Consider the following 18,148-nt stretch of genomic DNA (forward strand, 5'->3'; position numbering starts at 1 on the left):
CCTAACCCACTGCTCCCACCCTCAACACACACAAACAGTGCTGTCGGCTGAGTGATCACGCTTGGGCCGTGCCTGGAACGGGACAGGGAAAGACCGGCTGGCACCACAAGGCCGGTGGGTGTGCGAGGCCTCGCCCACTTGCCCTTATGTGAGCACCTCTCTTTGCTGTCAGGGCTCTGACACAGCCATCCTCCTTACAGATTACAGGGGGGGCCTTTGTCCCCCCTCCCCAAGCCAGTCCTGTAGGTCCATCCCACCCCAGTCTTCCCTGCCGGTTCCTGTCTTATTCCACCGAGGTGAAAGCCCCGGGGGTAAAATCAGACAATGCCACCCACTAGCTGTGTGGCCTTGGTGAAGTTATCCAACTTCTCTGAGCTCCAGATTCCTCAACCATAAAACGAGGATAGCAATAATGTCTACCTCATTGGGTTGTTGTGACGCTTAAATGAGAAAATTTCCATCACGTACGTGGTGTAGTGAGTGGCACATTGGCAAGCATACAGGCTAAATGTTCTTATCTGGGGACGCCTGGGTGGCTTAGTTAAGCGTCTGACTTCAACTCTGGTCGTGATCTTGTGGTTCGTGAGTTCGAGCCCCGCATCAGGCTCGCCCTGACAGTGTGGCCCCTGCTTGGGATTCTCTCTTTCTCCCGCTCTCTCTGCCCCTCCCCCACTTGTGCACGTGCTCTCTCTCTCTCTCTAAGAAATAAACTTAAAAAAATAAATGCTCTTCTCTGATCACAGCAGTGATTATCATTTGCTTGTAGAGCATGGCACAAACCTCATTCTGCTACCGGATTGCACATTCCAATCCAAGGCTAAGCTAGCAAACACAATGTCAATTTCACCTGCTTTTCGGGGATCTCACGCCTATGACTTTCTGCTGAGGAATTTGCACTGATAGAAGCAACTCACTCATTCCACAAATATGTACCGAGCACCCACTAGGAAGTGACGTGTTCTTGGCGGTCCCAAGAGCAGAACTGGGGGATGTGGACAAGAGGCAGCTGCCCAGACCCACATCATGAAAGTTCCTTTCATGCTTTGTTGAGGTGACAGCAGGTTCTTCGCCTGTGTCTCTGAATATAGGTCCCAACGTGGCCTGGAGCTGATGTCTAAGGAGATGAGGCAAGAGGGACCCATGCTCAGAGATTTGGACCAGCTTTGGTGTTGGGGTCCCTGCTCCACCTAACTCTCATGATCGTGGGAAAGTCAATTAGTCTCACAGAGCCTCAGTTTCTTCCTCTATTGAATGGGCATAACAAGGGGCGCCTGGGTGGCTCCGTCGGTTGTGTCCAACTCTTGATTTTGGCTCAGGTCATGATCTCACGGTTCGTCAAATGGAGCCCCCTGTCGGGCTCTGCACAGAGTACGGAGCCTGCTTGGGATTCTCTCTCTCCCTCTCTCTGCCCCTCCCCCGCTCGTGCTTGCGCCCACATGCGTGTACATGCTCTCTCTCTCCCTCTCTCTCTCTCAAAATAAATAAAATAAACTTAAAAAAAAACCCAGGCATAACAATACCTAGCCTGTGACCTCACAGGGGGGCTGTCAGCTCATGTGTGCGGAAGCCTCTTAGTGACCATATTCTCCCTTCCTTCTTCACTCCCTCCAGCCGTCATCCCTCCACTCACCCATCCAATCTTTCTGTTTTTAATTACCAACTCCCTTCCAGCCATGTGGAGGAGCTAGGAGTAGAGGGGAACAGACTCAGGGAAGTACTGAGCACCAGGTTCAACAGAGAGGAGCGCCGGTCCATCATCCACCTCCACGCGCTGATGTTGGGACACCCGGACAAGTTCTTGGGGGGCTGACCCTTCTTCTGTCCAGCCCAGGTGACTGGTAGCCCCTCTGGGCCCAAACCTGGTCTAGGTGAGAAGCAGCCCATGCTCCTGGGCGGATGGCCAGGGTGGACCTCCCCTCGGCTTGGACCCCAGCCAGCCCTCCCCACTGGGCCTGTGACCCTCTGTTTCCTGTTGCTTGGCAGGAAATGAGCTCTGAAGGAAAAGGACGGGGTGGGCTCCAGACAGCACACCCCCGCTTCAGACGGAAAGTAGGAAAAAGGGGAGGTCCCAGCCATGTCTACCCCCTTCCCTCAGAAAAGCAATGCTTTTAAACAAACGTCCCCAGCGGATTTCTGCCTAGTACTCAGGAAAGAACTGGAACATGGGGCCATTCCTGGCTTCAAGAAAGCCTGGGGAGAAAGGGAGCAGGATTATGATGATTGGTTTAGTCCAGGGGTCGGCAACAATTTCTGAAAACGGCCAGAGAGGAAATATTTTAGGCTTTGGGGGCCACATAATCGCGGCTACAACTACTCAGCTCTGCCTGGCGGCGTGAAAGCAGCAGGCACATGAGAGCGTGGGTAAGGCTGTCGCCCCAGCACAACTTCACGGACGCTGACACTCGAATATCATGTAACTTTCAGGTGTCACAAAATATTTTTCTTTTGATTGTTCTCAACCACTTAACAGAGATCAAAAACCATTGTAGCCTGTGGGCCATACAAAACCAAGGGGCAGTCAGATTTGGCCTTCGGGTCATAGGTTGCCCATCCTTGGCTCAGGCCAGTCGGAACCCACTGCCTGGGCTGGGCACACCGTCACTCCAGGGAAGGATGCGTGTGTTTGGTATGTGGTGTGTGTATGTGTGTTTACTGGCACCACTTGGGGATGATGGGAGTAGCAGCAAGTAATAGCATTACCCCCAGGCCATATTGTCGCTGTACAGGAAGAACAGTAGCATTTGAACCCAAACCATCCAAACTTGAGAGCCTACCCTCTTCGCCTCCGCGCTAACATTCTCTGCTCAGAGACCTCACCTCACGGGGAAGGTAAGGCTGGGGGAGGAGGCATGTGATCAGGCATCAGGATCAGGATGTTGCCAAGAAGGCTTCTGAAGGGACACAAGCCTATACATTCCCAAGGCTTTCCAGTGGCCTCTTGGGAGGACCCAGACAGGAGATCAGAGGAGCGCCCACCTCCCTCCCTCCCCCACGTGAATGCACATCCCCTGGTGGGGATGGGGCGGGGGCTTCCCTCCGGCCCTGGAGCAGGATTTCCGTTTCCCTTGACATTGACAGACCGGAAATTGGGTCTTATTCTCATGGTAGGATGCGAAGCCCTCCCCCGTCTCCCTGACTCCCTTTTTCTCAGAGTTTACCTTCTGCCTGCCCCAGCATGGAGGAAATTCAGGGAAGTATCTAACCACTGAGGTGGCCTCAAAGACTATGTAAGCTCAGAGATGTCATCCTTTCAGCCATTAAAAATTCTCTTTTCAGCTCCCACTGGATGATTTATTTTTAAAAATCCATTCAGTTCTCGGGGCGCCTGGGTGGCTCAGTCAGTTGAGCATCCGACTTTGGCTTGGGTCATGATCTTGCAGTTCATGAGTTCGAGCCCTGCATTGGGCTCTGTGCTGACAGCTCAAAGCCTGGAACCTGCTTCGGATTCTGTGTCTCCCTCTCTCTCTGCAAACCCCTGCCTGCCTTGCTTGCCCTCTGTTTCTCTCTCTCTCAAAAATAAATAAACATTAAAAAAAATTTTTCTTCATTCAGTTCTCACTGAGCATGAGCTAGGCTCTCTCCCAGGGAGTTCTACATCCTGTAAAAGGATTCATGTAATCCTCCCAATAACCCTGTGAGGTAGGCATCATTAGACCCATTTCACAAAAGTGGCAACTGAGGCCCAGAGAGTTTATTTACATAATGGCAGAGCCAAGATTTAACCCAGGTTCGACCGACCCCAGAGCCCCTCTCTCTGCTGCCACACGCTGCCTCTGCCCCACAGGAGGCCCGGGAAAGAAGGAGGCACTGGAGAATCAGAGATCAGAGCTCAGGTGCTGGAGTCAAAGAGACTTGAATTGAAATTCTGGATGCAGATGTATACTAACTGCTTTTTGGGCAAGTCATTTACTATCTCTTAACCTCAGTTTCCCCTCCTGTGTGGGGGGGGATCTATTCTCTTTTCCTCCACTGCCATGATTTCTCCAAAACCACTGTTCTCCATTCTTCCCCATTCTTATGGTTCTCCTGGCAATGATCTCACTTGCCAGCTGCAGGAGTGAGCACAGTACAGGAAGAGTCTGCCTGAGAATAAAGCAAAAGCAAAAAAAAAAGAGGCAGAAATGAGAGACCCTCATAGGAGAAGATTGTCAAAGACTTCACCTGAGCTCCTGGCTCCCACTCTGCCTAAGATCTACCCTGTGTTGTCCTAGTTATAGAAACCTACCGGTGTTTGTCTAGGCCAGTCTGAGATAGTTTTCTGACACTTGCAATCAATAGACCGAAAGCCTCAAGAAGGCAAGGATATTTGTCTGTTAATGCTGTATCTCCAGCTTTGGGCACCTAGAAGGTCCTCAATCAATCTTTGTTAAATAGACCCAAAGAGCTTCAGATACGACATTCCACTTCATGGGATGTTGTGAGGATAAAGTGGGGCTGGATGAATATGCAAGGCTTGGCCCCCGTGCCTGGCATGGTGAGCCTCAGCAACCATGACTCTGAGCCAGAACCCCAGCCCTCCTGCAGCTTCCAGTCTGGTGGACTCTCCTCCCCACTGTCCGTAGGCGGGTGGGGGTAGGGCTAAGTCAGGAGCGATGATCGAAGACCACGAGTGGAAACTCAAGCTGTAAGGAACACAGAAAACACTGCAGACCTGGTCCCTACCCTCCAGGACTCAATTTGGCACCCTCCAGTCTCCGTGGCTCCCCGCCACGTGGCTCCCCACCACCCTGAGCTGGAACCACCATGCTGCTGTCGGTAAACAGCAGACCACAACCTCCATACCCTGTTTCCGGCCACCCCCACAGGCCTCCAAAGCCAGGAGTGGACACTACCTCCCCTGCCCCGTGCACCCTGCCGCAGCCTGCTGGATGTGTCGCGTTTCTAGTGTCCCCTGATCTCTCTGGGCCCCCCAAAAGTCTCATTGCTGACCTGCCTCACTTGCACCTTATTTCCTGCTGAGCACTCCTTTGTACTGTGACCAGGGAGATTAGTCTAAAATCCAGGAAGCCCTTCAAAGGCTGCTGATGGCTCACCGGGACAGAGTTGCTAGGAGCCCTCCCGGATCTGTCCCTTGCCCTCTCCTCCAACACCATCACCTCCAGGGCCAGATGAGATGCTAGGACATAACATCGAAGGGGGTGCTCACTCTCAGGCTTGTGCAAGTGCCCCGGTTGTCTCCCTTGCCTCCCCCCGTGTGCTGGCCCAGACGCCCCCCGGAGTCGCTCCAGCAGGGTCCTCAGAAGACCCCAGACTATCGTGGGTTGCCCTGCTTCTGTTCATGGGGATCTTTGGCCTGAAATGCCCCTTCCACCACCTTTGCTGCCTACCTTCCTTTCCTTTAAACATCACCTCCTCCAAGAAGCCCTCCCTGAACACTCCTGGTCCAGTTTGGTCAGCCTCAGCTCACCACACCTACTACACCACATTGTCTGCCACTCAACCGTAGCCCCTTGAGAGCAGGATCCAAGTCGTAATTTGTATTTGTAGCTACGACACATAAGTAACTGATGCAAAGCACTGGTAGAGTGTCTACGTCTCCCTTAAAATGCCCTGGGCTACAAGGAACGGAAAACCTTCTTTAAGATGACTGCAGCCACATAGACTCTATTACCTCAGCTAACAAAAGGGTCTTGGGTACGGTGTTCCGTATTGGCTCATTCAGGAGCATAACCGAAAACCCAGGTTCTTCAGGCTCTGCCATCCTCAGAATATCAGCCACATTCTCGAGGGGATCTCCTCATGGTGAAACAATGGCTGCCCAGTTCCAGGTTTTAAATCCTCACACCAAGATACAATACCTAGTAGAAGAGGGGGGCATCTCTTGTGTGTCTCATTTTGAGAAGCAAAAAGCCTTTCCAGAACCTGCCCCCTCACTTTTTCCCACAACTCATCGGTCAAGATGGCATCACATGCCCACACCTACACCAATCTCTGTAAGGAAAATTGGATGGCACCTGGTCCTAGGGCAGGTGCCCTAGGCAAGACTACCCATGCCCAAACAGGAAAGGGGAAGGGCCATCTGGGGCAACCATATCGATTCTCAGTTGCTACTGGCTTCTGGACTTGGACAGACATGGTGACATAGCATAAAGAGCACTGGGTTGCGTGGGTTGATGAACAGCCTTCCTCTACCACCGAGAACTTGAGGAAAGAAGGTCCAGGACTGGGTCCTACTTCTGAGTTTTGTGCTTGGGCTTCTCCAGTGATCACATTTTCTACTTCCTCTCACCCCGAACCCTACTGCACCCCTACTGCAGAGCTGGGTCTACTGTGGGCTTGCTGGACGGCCAAGACATGCCCCCCAACGGCCTTCGGAAAATACATATGCTCCCCATTCCCAAGAAGCACCCCGAGAAGTTACCCTCTGAATCCTGTTCTCCTTGTCATTTTCAATCTGGGTAATTAAACTCAACACCTCCAGGGTGATTAAAAATTAATTCTGCGTTCAACAGGCCCGGAAATGAAATGCAGTGGGAAACACACTTGGCGTTCCCGGCTAGATGTAATTAGAAAATCGTCCTGCCAGGGGGAAGGAGGGGAAGGAAGGCACTGTTGCAGCCACAGAAGGTGCTGCTTACATGGTAACAAGCCTCTTCTCAGCATCTAATTGATGAGGCTGTTGCTGACAGTTGCAGGGTACAGGCAGTTGGCTTACACCAGGGGTCTTCTAAATCGACAAGGGACTTAGAAGTGAGTACTGCTCCTGCCCAAGCCTGTTCGAGTCCCCACTGTCTGTGTGGCACCCCCACCCCACTGCCAACAGCCGCTGCCAGCCCTCGCTCCCCCTCAGCAGTGCCATCTGCAGCAGGCAAACCCTGGCACCGTCCCAGCATCTCCTCGCCTGCTGTCCCCCGATGCCCCATCCAGCCTGCTCTGGTCCTCTCCTCAACCCTCCCTTTGCTTCCAGCTACTCTCCCCCAGGGGTGGTCCCTCTGCAGGCCGGCGGCCCCTGGGAAGTCTCCAGTGCTCTTTGTCTCCCAGGTAACAGCCTGTTGCTTGGGATGCCAGCCATTCCGGGATGCCACAAAAGGACATTTCCTTTCCCCATCCCAGAAGCCACTAGGGGCCTTCGCACCTCCCACACCATCCAACTTTCCCATCTGGTGCCTCTGAACACCGTGGGCAGCAGGAAATATCTATTTAACCCTCAAGGGCTAGAATGCCTTACTATTTTGAGGAGCTCAGTAGCCTGTGGCAGAAACCGTGTTTTGTTCAAGATGATCCTGACCCTAACTATGAACCATGTAACTGCAACAAGGCATGAGGAGAAGTTCTGGGTCTTTCTTGACTTTCTGGAAGGAAATAGGACAGTGCTGTCCAGCATGGTGGCCACCACCCCCATGTGGCTATTAAATTTAAATTAAGTTATGGGACTCCTGGGTGGCTTAGCCGGTTAAGCGTCCAACTTCAGCTCGGGTCATGATCTCACAGTCTGTGAGTTGAAGTCCCGCATCAGGCTCTGTGCTGACAGTTCAGAGCCTGGAGCCCGCTTTGGATTCTGTGTCTACCTCTCTCTGCCCCTGCCCCGCTCATGCTCTGTCTCTCAAAAATATAATAAACATTTTTTTTAATTTTTAGAAAAATTTTAATTAAGTTAAATAGAATAAGATTAAAAATTTGGTTCCTCATCTGCCTATGTGGCTTGTGGCTACCCCACTGAGCAGTGGAAAAAAGCATTCCATCATCACAGAAAGTTCTATTGGACAACTCTGCCCTAGCACATACACTTCTGAGCATGGGCACAGAAGTTGGGCAGACCCGTGGCCATTTACTCCAAAACCCTGGGCAACACGCTTAATTTCCTGAAGCCTCCCCCTGTTTCTTCCTCTGTAACAGTAGCTATCTCAGAGGATCATGAGGTCCAAAAAAGAGAATCCAGGTACCTGCTCCAGCATAGCATCTGACAATAGGAAGAGTTGATACATAGAAGCTATTGACTCTTGGAGTAAGAGAGTAGAGCCTGGTGAAGCAGAAAGATTCGGGATAAAGGAGACTGAGTTCTAGCCCCAACTCCATCACTACCTGTAAGCCATACACGAAGGCTGTGACCCATACAGCCTAAGTTAAATTTTTTTTTAAATATGTATTTACTTTAGAGAGAGAGACAGAGTATGAGCAGGGTAGAGGCAGAGAGAGGGAGACACAGAATCTGAAACAGGCTCCAGGCTCTGAGCTGTCTGCACAGAGCCCGACGCAGGGCTCGAACTCACAAACTGTGAGATCATGACCTGAGCCAAAGTTGGACACCTAACCGACTAAGCCACCTAGGCGCCCCATACGGCCTCAACTTAAAAGAATGGATCAGAAAAAGTCTAAATTAAATGGAAAATCCAGCACGGATTTTTCTATGGAGCCTAGGACCCAGCATCCAACTGCCTGCTGAGCAGCTCCAGGAAGATGCCTTACACGGGGTCCTTAGAATGAAGAATCCCAGATGGGATAGGGCGTCCTCCACCCCAAACCCACCTGCTCCTCCTGTACTCCCTAGTTCAGGAGCCGCACATGGTGCTCCTTCTTTCCAGGAAGCTAGAAACTATACTTGCTCTGTCTCCTCAATTTATAATCCTATGATGTAAAATTATTACCACCATTTTACAGACAAGGAAACTAAGGTCTTGCTACATAGTGGTAGAATCAGGTTCCAGAGTCTGTGCTCTTTTCTTTCTTTCTTTTCTTTTAAGGAATGGGGAACTTCGAGTGCCCAATGGGGGACTCGAACTCATGATCCTAAGATCGGGAGTCAGATGCTCTATCAACTGAGCCAGTCAGGGGCCCCCTAGAGTCTGTGCTCCTGAGCACACCAATAAAACGCTTTGACATTACGTCTTCAGATCTGGACCCATGGCCAGCACCCTATTCTGGAAACCAAGGCCTCCTACAGGGCTCAGAGATACAGTCCTCTCACTGGTCCTCAGTCCCCACCCCCCATGCCCAACCACAGTCCTGTATATAAGCTGAATATCTGGTGACATCATTTTCCTGATAAGAGTCCCTCATCATCTTGTTCACCAATGGGTCCCCAGAGTCTGGCGCTTAATGAATGTACCAATACTTGATTGAATGTATGAATCTTTTGAAACAGTCCAGTCTAAGAGACTATTGGGATTATGTGATTGAAATGGTTTTGAAGCACCCAGGACTCTGAACAGGGCAATCTGGGTGGGACCTCAGAGATGATGTGATGGACGAGTAATTATAACTCGGAAGGCACAACAAATTATACAGTATCCATTCTGAGAAAGAATGGGCCAAAGAGGATAAGAGAGAGGGACTGGTGTGCAGGGGGTAGAGGAAATGAATTCAAAGAACAGAAACGTGACACTGTGCCTCCTGGAAGGAAGGTGTGCCAAGCAGTCCCCAGGGAATGATGAAATTGATTCACTGGACTGTTTCATTGCCACTGCCATTGGTACAATGGACTCTAGACTTTGGTCTCCAGAATTTGGCTTAATGTCTGCCAGGGCCAGGGTGGCAGTCACCTCTGGGTGTCCTCAACAAACCTAGTTTCTGCTTCTGGGAACTGCGGAGCAGACCCTGACACATGGGATATGTTCAAGTGCTGTGTCCCTTCCCCACCCGCACCGCCTCCACGAGACCTTCCTAGGCAGCCAGCCTAACCCTCCCTGGCAGGCATTTCAAGTTTGTGAATCCTCAGACAGGTCATTTCATTACTGTGGGGCCTCACAATCCTCTTTGGAAGATTGGGGTTGAACTAGATGCCTCCTAGAGGTCGCGTCATCTCAGTGTTTGGGGCCTGGTGTCCACGGAGCATAGCCATGGCCCCTTGCGCACTCTATCCCATGGTGTTTCATTCCTACTCCTAGTCAGAAACAGACTCTTAGGCTGAGAACTTGCCAAGAAATACAGACCCTCGCCCAACGAAGGCTCAAGGACGAGCCCTTCTCAGCATTTGCTCAGACACGATCAGAGACAGGGCCTGGGGTGGGCACTGAGCTGGGTGGGCATCAGGACGACCTGGGTTCGGGCCAGCCTCAGCCCTGCCACTGACTTTCAGGGGATTTCAGGTATTTCTCTACACTCTACTGTCTTCACCCATAAAATGGACATTAAACACTTGGACACTAGGTCGGCAATTCCCAACCTAGGGTCCCCAGAGACTTCCAAAGGGGAACAAGATATTTAAATTGGAGAAATCTGGTGGACAGCACCACCTATGCAAACTCAGCACCAATAATGGACCAAACCGGCATTCTGTGCCTTCTGATATGATGCAATGGGAATATCACGCATGCAGTATTCTTGCCCCCAGACATGTTTCATCCAGTTCTAACCATGAGACAGTCGGATCCAAATTAAAGGCTAGTATCTAGAACAAGTGACAATGATTCCTCAAAAATGTCACTGTCATGAGAGAAAGAAAAGGCAGAGGATAACCAGTTGACCTGATGTACGCCTCTTGTTAAGATTCTAGATTAAAAAGGGGCGCCTGGGTGGCTCCGTCGGTTAAGCGGCCGACTTCGGCTCAGGTCATGATCTCGCAGTTTGCGGATTTGAGCCACACGTCGGGCTCTGTGCTGGCAGCTGGAGCCTGGAGTCTGCTTTCGGACTGTGTGTCCCCCTCTCTCTCTGCCCCTCCCATGCTCATGCTCTGTCTCTGTCTCTCAATAATAAATAAACGTTAAAAAATTTTTTTAAAAAAAGATTCTAGATTAAAAAGAACACGGAGAGAGTTTAATATGGAATATATATTAGGCAATATTGCATCAATTTAAATTTATTGAGTGTGGTAATAGTGATAATAGAGGAGACCGTCCTTGCTTTTGTGAGATAATAGCTCATCTGGTCAGAGGAAATCGTCAGCAAACTTGCAACTAACTTCCTGTAAGAGAGAGGGAAAGAAAGCAAATGTGGCAAAATGTCAATGGTTGACGAATCTAGGTGAAACGTTCATAGGTGCTCATTGTATTCCTCTTCTAATTTTTCAGTAGGTTGAAATTTTCTGAAAAAAAAAAAAAAAAAAAAAAAAAAAAAGGTGAGAGGGAAAAAAGCTTAACAGAAATTGCACCCAGGATATGGTTGCTTTGAGTTGATCACTAAGAAGCAGAGCAAACATTTGAGCTTTTACCGCATGCCACACACTGTCAAGAGCTTTATGTGAATTATTTCACTTACTCCTCATATCATTCTTATGAGGAGGGACTATTAATAGAAAAGAAGATCCTAGGGCACAGAGGGGTGAAGTAATTTGCTCAAGGTCACACAGCTAGGAAGCAGCTGATCCAAGAAATAGTGGCTTTAGGCCTGTTCCCTTTTATTTTTTAATGTTTATTTATTTCTGAGAGAGGGAGAGAGAGAGAAACACACAAGCGGAGGAGGGGAAGAAAGAGAGAGGGAGACACAGAATTCAAAGCAGGCTCCAGGCTCCGAACTGTCGGCACAGAGCCCAATGCAGGGCGCAGGGCTCCGACTCACAGACCGTGAGATCATGACCCAAGCCGAAGTCGGGCGCTTAACCGACGGAGCCACCCAGGCACCGCAGGCCTGTTCCCTTTACTACCTTCTCCTAAATTAAGTCTCTCAAAACATGGATTCTCCAGGATGAAAATAATAAAGTTCTGGGAGAAGAAAAAAGGATCAGTGATTGTCAGAGGTTAGTGGGGAGGCGGGAACGAATGGGCAGAGCACAAAGGATTTTTAGGGCAGTGAAAATACTCTGTATGATACTATATTAGTGGATACATGTCCTTATGCATTTGTCAAAACTCATAGAATGTGCACACTGAGAGTGAGCTCCGATGTGAGCTAGGGACTTCGGGTGACTGTGATGTGTCTGTGGGGGTGCATCAGTTGTAACGAGTGGACCTCTCTAGCGGGGGAAGCTGACAGTGGAAGAGGCTGTGCAGTGTGGGGCCAGGGACGGTCCAGGAACGCTGTGCTTTCTGCTCAGCTTTGCTATGAATCTAAAACTGCTCTAAAAAATACTCTGTTTTAAAAACACAGCTACTGGGGCGCCTGGGTGGCTCAGTCGGTTGGGCGTCCGACTTCGGCTCAAGTCATGATCTCGCACTCCGTGAGTTCAAGCCCCGCATCGGGCTCTGTGCTGACAGCTCAGAGCCTGGAGCCTGTTTCAGATTCTGTGTCTCCCTCTCTCTCTGGCCCTCCCCCTGTTCATGTTCTGTCTCTCTCTATCTCAAAAATAAATAAATGTTAAAAAAAAAAAAAAAAAAACACAGCTACTAGGGTGCCTGGATGGCTGTTAGTTGAAGCATCTGACTTCGGCTCAGGTCATGATCTCACGGTTCGTGAGTTTGAGCCCCGCGTCGGGCTCTGTGCTGACAGCTCAGAGCCTGGAGCCTGCTTTGGATTCTGGGTCTCCCTCTCCCTCTGCCCCTCCCTTGCTTATGCTTTGTCTCTCGCTCGCTCTCAAAAATAAACATTAAAAATTTTTTTACATAAAAATAAAATAAATAAATAAATCTACACTCTCCTAGATTCCAGACACAATTCAGGTCTGCCCACACAACTCACATGAGATTTGAAAGTGGAAGGATGGTGGGGGCTAAACGTCTAACTACCTCTCCTTTGGTTGGCAAGTCTGCTTTTACCTCAATGGTGTCAGCAAAACTCAAGGGTCCAGGTGCTGGCTTGGTGGGTGTTGAGAGGAAGGACGTGGGCACCCAGTGTGCCTGGATCATGTCAGGTACACCGTGCTTCTGGAGCTGCTGGAAGAGGGTTTCACGACTGGGGTGTCTTCTGAATGCATTGTTGGCAGTGCCTTCTGATTGCAGAAGACACAGCCGCTCTCTTGGTGGCCCAGTTCCTCAGTGTGACTTACGGGGACGCTCCGAAAAGCTCAACCTAGAGCCTTGACTTTCACAGTGATTCTGTAAGTCAGGTAATATCCAGTCAGAAAGCCCCTCCTCTTTATTTATTTCTTTTTTTAATGTTTATTTATTTTTGAGAGACAGAGACAGAGACAGAGTGGAGCAGGGGAGGGGCAGACAGAGGCGGACACAGAATCCGAAGCAGGCTCCAGGCTCTGAGCTGTCAGCACAGCGCTCAAGGTGGGGCTCAGACCCACGAACCGTGGGGTCATGACCTGAGCCAAAGTCGGACGCTTAACTGACTAAGCCATGCGGGCACCCCTCACCCCCTCTTCTTTAAGATGGCTAGAATGGTTCTCTTCTCCTCAGGTCAATCCTGACTGATAGAACTAACACCATGCTAGATGCATCAAGTTCTGAATAAACATGTCAGTCAAATGAAAAGCATATCCTTGGCACCCATTCTTTTCCAGGGGCTTTAGCAAGCACTCGGGGACACACAGAGGGCCCTTGGCCTCAAGGAATTTGCTGCCCAGCAGAGATGCCCAGCAGAAAAAAAAAAAAAAAAAAGGAATACAGGAATTCAGAAAAGGGGAAAAGTAACAATAGCTCGAGGACGTCCGCAGTTTTGCCATCAGCATCCATTCACCTGTCTCCCGGTAAGCATGCCTCTGTTTCCCTCTACAGGAGCGTGGAGCCCATCCATCTGCATATCCAAAGATTCAAATGATTTAGGTCTAAGCTAAGCCATGGACTCTGGCCCTCTGGACATAAGACTGTTTCAGGAATGGGCACCTGACCCATGTCAAGCCGATCAGGGACAACGTGTCTCGATTTCAGGACTAAATTTGGGCTTTGGAGAAATTAAGACTCGTTTTTTTTTTTTTTTCAACGTTTTTATTTATTTTTGGGACAGAGAGAGACAGAGCATGAATGGGGGAGGGGCAGAGAGAGAGGGAGACACAGAATCGGAAGCAGGCTCCAGGCTCCGAGCCATCAGCCCAGAGCCCGACGCGGGGCTCGAACTCATGGACCGTGAGTTCGTGACCTGGCTGAAGTCGGACGCTTAACCGACTGCGCCACCCAGGCGCCCCAAGACTCGTTCTTTCACCATGCCTGAAACTTGGAAGAATGTTAGAGCTGGAACTACCATGTGGTGCCTGACATTTCAGCCTTCATAAAAGAAGGCAGAGCCAAGATTTAGGCAAAAGGAAAATACTGACATTAGTTGAGCTATTAGTTAACCTTTCCGTAAATAAGATCACCTGGCCTTTTGGGTTACGAACCAAAACTTCCATTTTTTTTTTTTTCATAAGCCTGTTTGGGATGGAATTTCTTACCACACGCAACCACAAGTGTCCTCACTGATTCAGAAGGTGTTCTGGAGGCAACAGAAGGAATGAGACCCTGAATGACTGATGGAATCCAGAAAAGAGAAGAAGTGGGAGGACATTCCAGGCAGAGAAACCGTCCATGGAAGCCCATGGAATGGGGTTCCCATTAGTTCTTGAAGACCCAGCATCAACTCTCGGCTCTACTGGCTGGTAGCCTTCTAACCCTTACTCTCTCTCCAAGCCACAGTGGCCTCTGGAATCAAATGAGCTTAAAGGCATCAACTTCCCAGGGCTGTGGAGATAAAGGTCACGGTGCCTGGTGCAAAGTAGACTCTCAGCACATGACTGCTGAACAAACTGATCATTTTGGCCAGAGAGGAGATTGGAACAGAAAAGTCATATGTGATAAGGTGTGCAAGGGCAGGAAGGTTTGTCTATTGACCTCTGCTAGGAGCTTTGATACTTATCTCCAGTCCTCATGACAACCCCATAAGGCACTGCCATACTATTTCCAGATAAGGAAACTGCGTCTCTGAGAAGTAAGCTAGTTTGTCCAAAATCACATAGCTGACAAGCCCAGGAGCTATAATCCAGTCTGACTCCACACCCATGCCTTTCCCCCCATAGTAACTGCTGCCTGTGGACAGGGTCTGAGACCCCCAGGGGCCTCCAGTACCAGCCAAACAGAGTGGCCTTTCCTCGGCAAGTAAGAGCAAGCTGCCCAGTCTGGGCAAATACGGGAAGGAGTGTTTCCATCCAATAGTAGTTGATTCACAGGTGGACCGAAAGGCCAAGTGTGGCAGAGAGAAGACATTCCAACCAGCCAGCTCTCCAGGGGTGGTGTGGACTCTAGCTTGGGAAGAGTATAGAGGGAACCCAGAACTTGGGGAAGGGATGATCTGAGCTACCCAGAGGCCTGGGTCCCTGTGACCAGCTGCATTCTGGGAATCATGCCATCCCCAGAGGGCCCTGCTGGCTGGCTTTAGGGAGAGGCCAGGAGGAAGTGCAGATTGGGGCCCAAGAGCACCCCCGCCCAGTGCCAGTGCTGTAGAGGAAGATTTGCATCTGTCTGGGAGGAGGTTGTTTGTATTCTCTTTTCCCTCTCTCTCTAGCCCTCCCCTTCCCCTCGGCCAACAACTGGTAAAACCTGCAGGGCTGATGCCCAGCCTGGGTCCCTTCCTCTGACTCAGTGGCACGGAAGGGGAGTGTCCCAGAGAGCCACCCACATCCCTAGCTGGCAGCCTGGCCCCCAGGGTCTCTGTGTCCACCAACTTCCCCTGGGCACACTTGTTCTTCTCGGCTTCCCCTCAAGATACAAAGGCCTCCAGGCACAAACGCGCCCAATCGGCTCCCTCAGGCCTCCGGCAATCAGGATGGAGGGTGTTAGCAGGCCCTGACCGTCCTCAGCACTTTAGCTTTTGCCCATTTCATCTGCCCCGGCTCGCCGGATTCCTACATCTACTCTTGAGGTTGGTAACACACCCATTTTAGAGGAGTAAACTGAGGCCAAGAAAGGGAGAAGGATTTGCCTAAGGTCACAGAGCTAACAAATGGTGACCAGAATCCAAATCTTTTGACTCCCAGCCTAAAGGGTCATATCTAGCAAAGGTACACATACCAAGGATGCTGCCCTGCTCACCGATATGAAAGCTTGTATACTTGCCACCCCACCCCCACCGTCTCTGGAAGTTCCTTGGGTGTCAGGTAGGTGCCCACGGCCAGTCTGCCGATGTTTCTTCTGTTGACCCCCTGGCTGATGTCTGCTGGGTACTGGGCAACTGAGGCAGGGACCTCATCTCTCTCACTGTCTGGGGTACCCCCACGAGATCCCTGCTTCTCTACGAAGGCTGTGATGCCTGGAGCTGGCCGAGGCGACAGGCCCTCAGTCCTCACCAGCAGAAAACGGTTCTGTGCTCTGAGCCGAAATAGGCAGAAGGCCCCTCTCTCTGACTCATGTCCCAGTTTGCAGCCTGGACCCCAAAGAACCCTCTTAGCTGTTCCCTGCAGCCCTCTCTCTATGGAGAGTAAGGGGTCAGTGTTTCTTGTCAGCTTGTCCCCATTCACTCACTGACACTAACAGCCCCTACTCAGGTTATGATTCCAGGACAACCACCTCCTTCGCCATCATGGCCACGCTCCCTGTGAAGATCCCGGTCCCACACACCCACATCCGGATCCCGAGGAGACTGTGTCCCACCCCCTCTTAGTATACTCCATCCCCCTGGTTGTCACCGGTTAAGGGATGGGTACACGACCAAAGTCAGACCAATCAGAGCCAGTGAAACTCAGTTCCAGCATTTTGAGCTCTCAGCAAAGCAGACTGGTTCTTTGCCCTGGGGGGAGAAGGCGTGAGGCTTAAAGCTTCTGCAGGCATCTTGCCCCCAAGGTGTGGAACCTGTCCTGGCTTGAGCTGTTACCTGGAGAAGAGCTGAGGCCAAAGACAACAGGGAACACCGGGTCCTGATGACATCATTTAGAGTTCCTGATGAAGCCTTATCTGAAGCCAGCCACACCACTTGGACTTCATTTCCAAGGCCAGCTATTAAGCAAAAAATAGGATTTGCTTTTACTTCCAACCAAAATTCTAGTGATACAGAAGGTCAGGCCTGTGCCCCTTTCTTCTCTCCCTGCCCCACCCCTACTACTCACCAAACTTCCTCCTCAGAGGCCTACCTACCTACCCCTATGCAAATAACGCACACAAATTGATACCCAGGATCACCACTACTGGTCCATAAGTTCCTCTGTGCTATTTAGGACTGTTTGTGCCATATAGAAAAAGCTGTCCCATTAACAGTCCCCTGTTGGCTTGGTGAGGTGGGGACGAGTAGAGAGGAGAGAGTAGAGAGAACAAGACGTGATGGCAAACACTGGCTCTGCCCAAGTGGATCTGGAAACCCAAGTCTGCCTACCTTCTGGGGGATGGTACCCACAGCAGGACTCCGCCCAGGGCTCGGGAAAGGCATCCTGCCTGACCTGGCCAGTGGGGCCTCCTACCACCACTTCCATTGGGAAGGATGGCTCAGAAGAAAGCAGAGACCACTGATAGAGTTGTGTTTTTGAACGGGCCCTTCCCAGGATGATTTATCCCCGAGCTAAGAGGCCTTAAGCACCCTCGTTTTTCACTGCGTCCTCCGGCTTGGCTCCCTTCCAGCCACACCCCCAAGTAAATCCTTTCCTTCTGAGAGCAGAAGCCTGAGGATGAGTCAGAGCCTCATTCTCGTCATTCCTTCCTCAGTGGTCAGGCCTCACCCCTTCTCCCTGCCAGCCCCTCCTCTGGGCAGCCATCTGCCCCGTGTACAGGGCTCGCTGTGTCCACAGAGCCGCTCAGAGGGCCCTCTGAGTGTGAGGCCAGGTGGTCAGGGCTGACCTCTCAGCTCCTGGAGTCTCTTAGGAGATCTGGGGCCTCCAGGGGTGGGCTACGGCGACTAGAGTCTGTCCCAGCCCCTCCAGGACCTTCCCTGGGGTCTCTGCCAACAGGTCCTGTCTTCCTCACCAGTGTCAAGTTCATGTCTGTGTCTGTCCCAAAGAAGAGGAACCAAAACCCCTTTAGAGAGTTCCTCCTGTGCCCAGGCCCTGCTGTGAACTCCGAGTTCTCATACCCACCCTCAGCACTGAGAGCGCTAGCCACACTTCTGAATGAGGAAACAAGGTTCTCGGGTGGCAGAGCTCACACCTGTGCCATCAGCACATCATCTCTGCTTGTTCAGGCTACACTGCACGCTCCCCAGGGGCTGCAGTTCCAGGCCCCTTCCATTCCCTCTCTGCCCTCACCTCCAGCAAGCTTCCTCCGGGCCTGAGGCTGATAGGCCCCAAGCCCAGAGTGGATTCTTTCATACCCTTTGGTGTGAATCAAGCATGAGCAACCCCCAGGGGCCTTCCTGTCTTATGTGGAAGAAGGGTGAGAAACCAGATAAGAAATTGTCTGTGTACCAGCACGTCTCTTCTCATGGCCACACCACAGACGCCATCATTGTCCTCACAGGGGGGGATCTATGCCCCAGAGGTCCTGGAGCTGGGGTGTCAGAC

At 51.0% G+C, this 18,148-nt stretch overlaps 1 long non-coding RNA gene across 2 annotated transcripts; it reads right to left on the reverse strand.

Moving 5' to 3' along the window:
* Positions 1–10,729: 10,729 nt before the first annotated feature.
* LOC125147964 (uncharacterized) lies at positions 10,730–17,204 on the reverse strand. 2 transcript variants are annotated; one of them, XR_007145362.1, is made up of 4 exons: positions 17,032–17,204; positions 16,537–16,658; positions 12,567–12,845; positions 10,730–10,960 (listed from the first exon to the last, which is right to left on the reverse strand). It is a non-coding gene; the product is annotated as an uncharacterized LOC125147964 (long non-coding RNA). The 2 variants fall into 2 exon arrangements; XR_007145361.1 differs by lacking the exon at positions 17,032–17,204 and having other exon boundaries at positions 16,537–16,736.
* Positions 17,205–18,148: the final 944 nt, after the last annotated feature.

This window comes from Prionailurus viverrinus, chromosome D2, assembly GCF_022837055.1.
Source record: "Prionailurus viverrinus isolate Anna chromosome D2, UM_Priviv_1.0, whole genome shotgun sequence".
NCBI classification, from domain to species: Eukaryota; Metazoa; Chordata; class Mammalia; order Carnivora; family Felidae; genus Prionailurus; species Prionailurus viverrinus.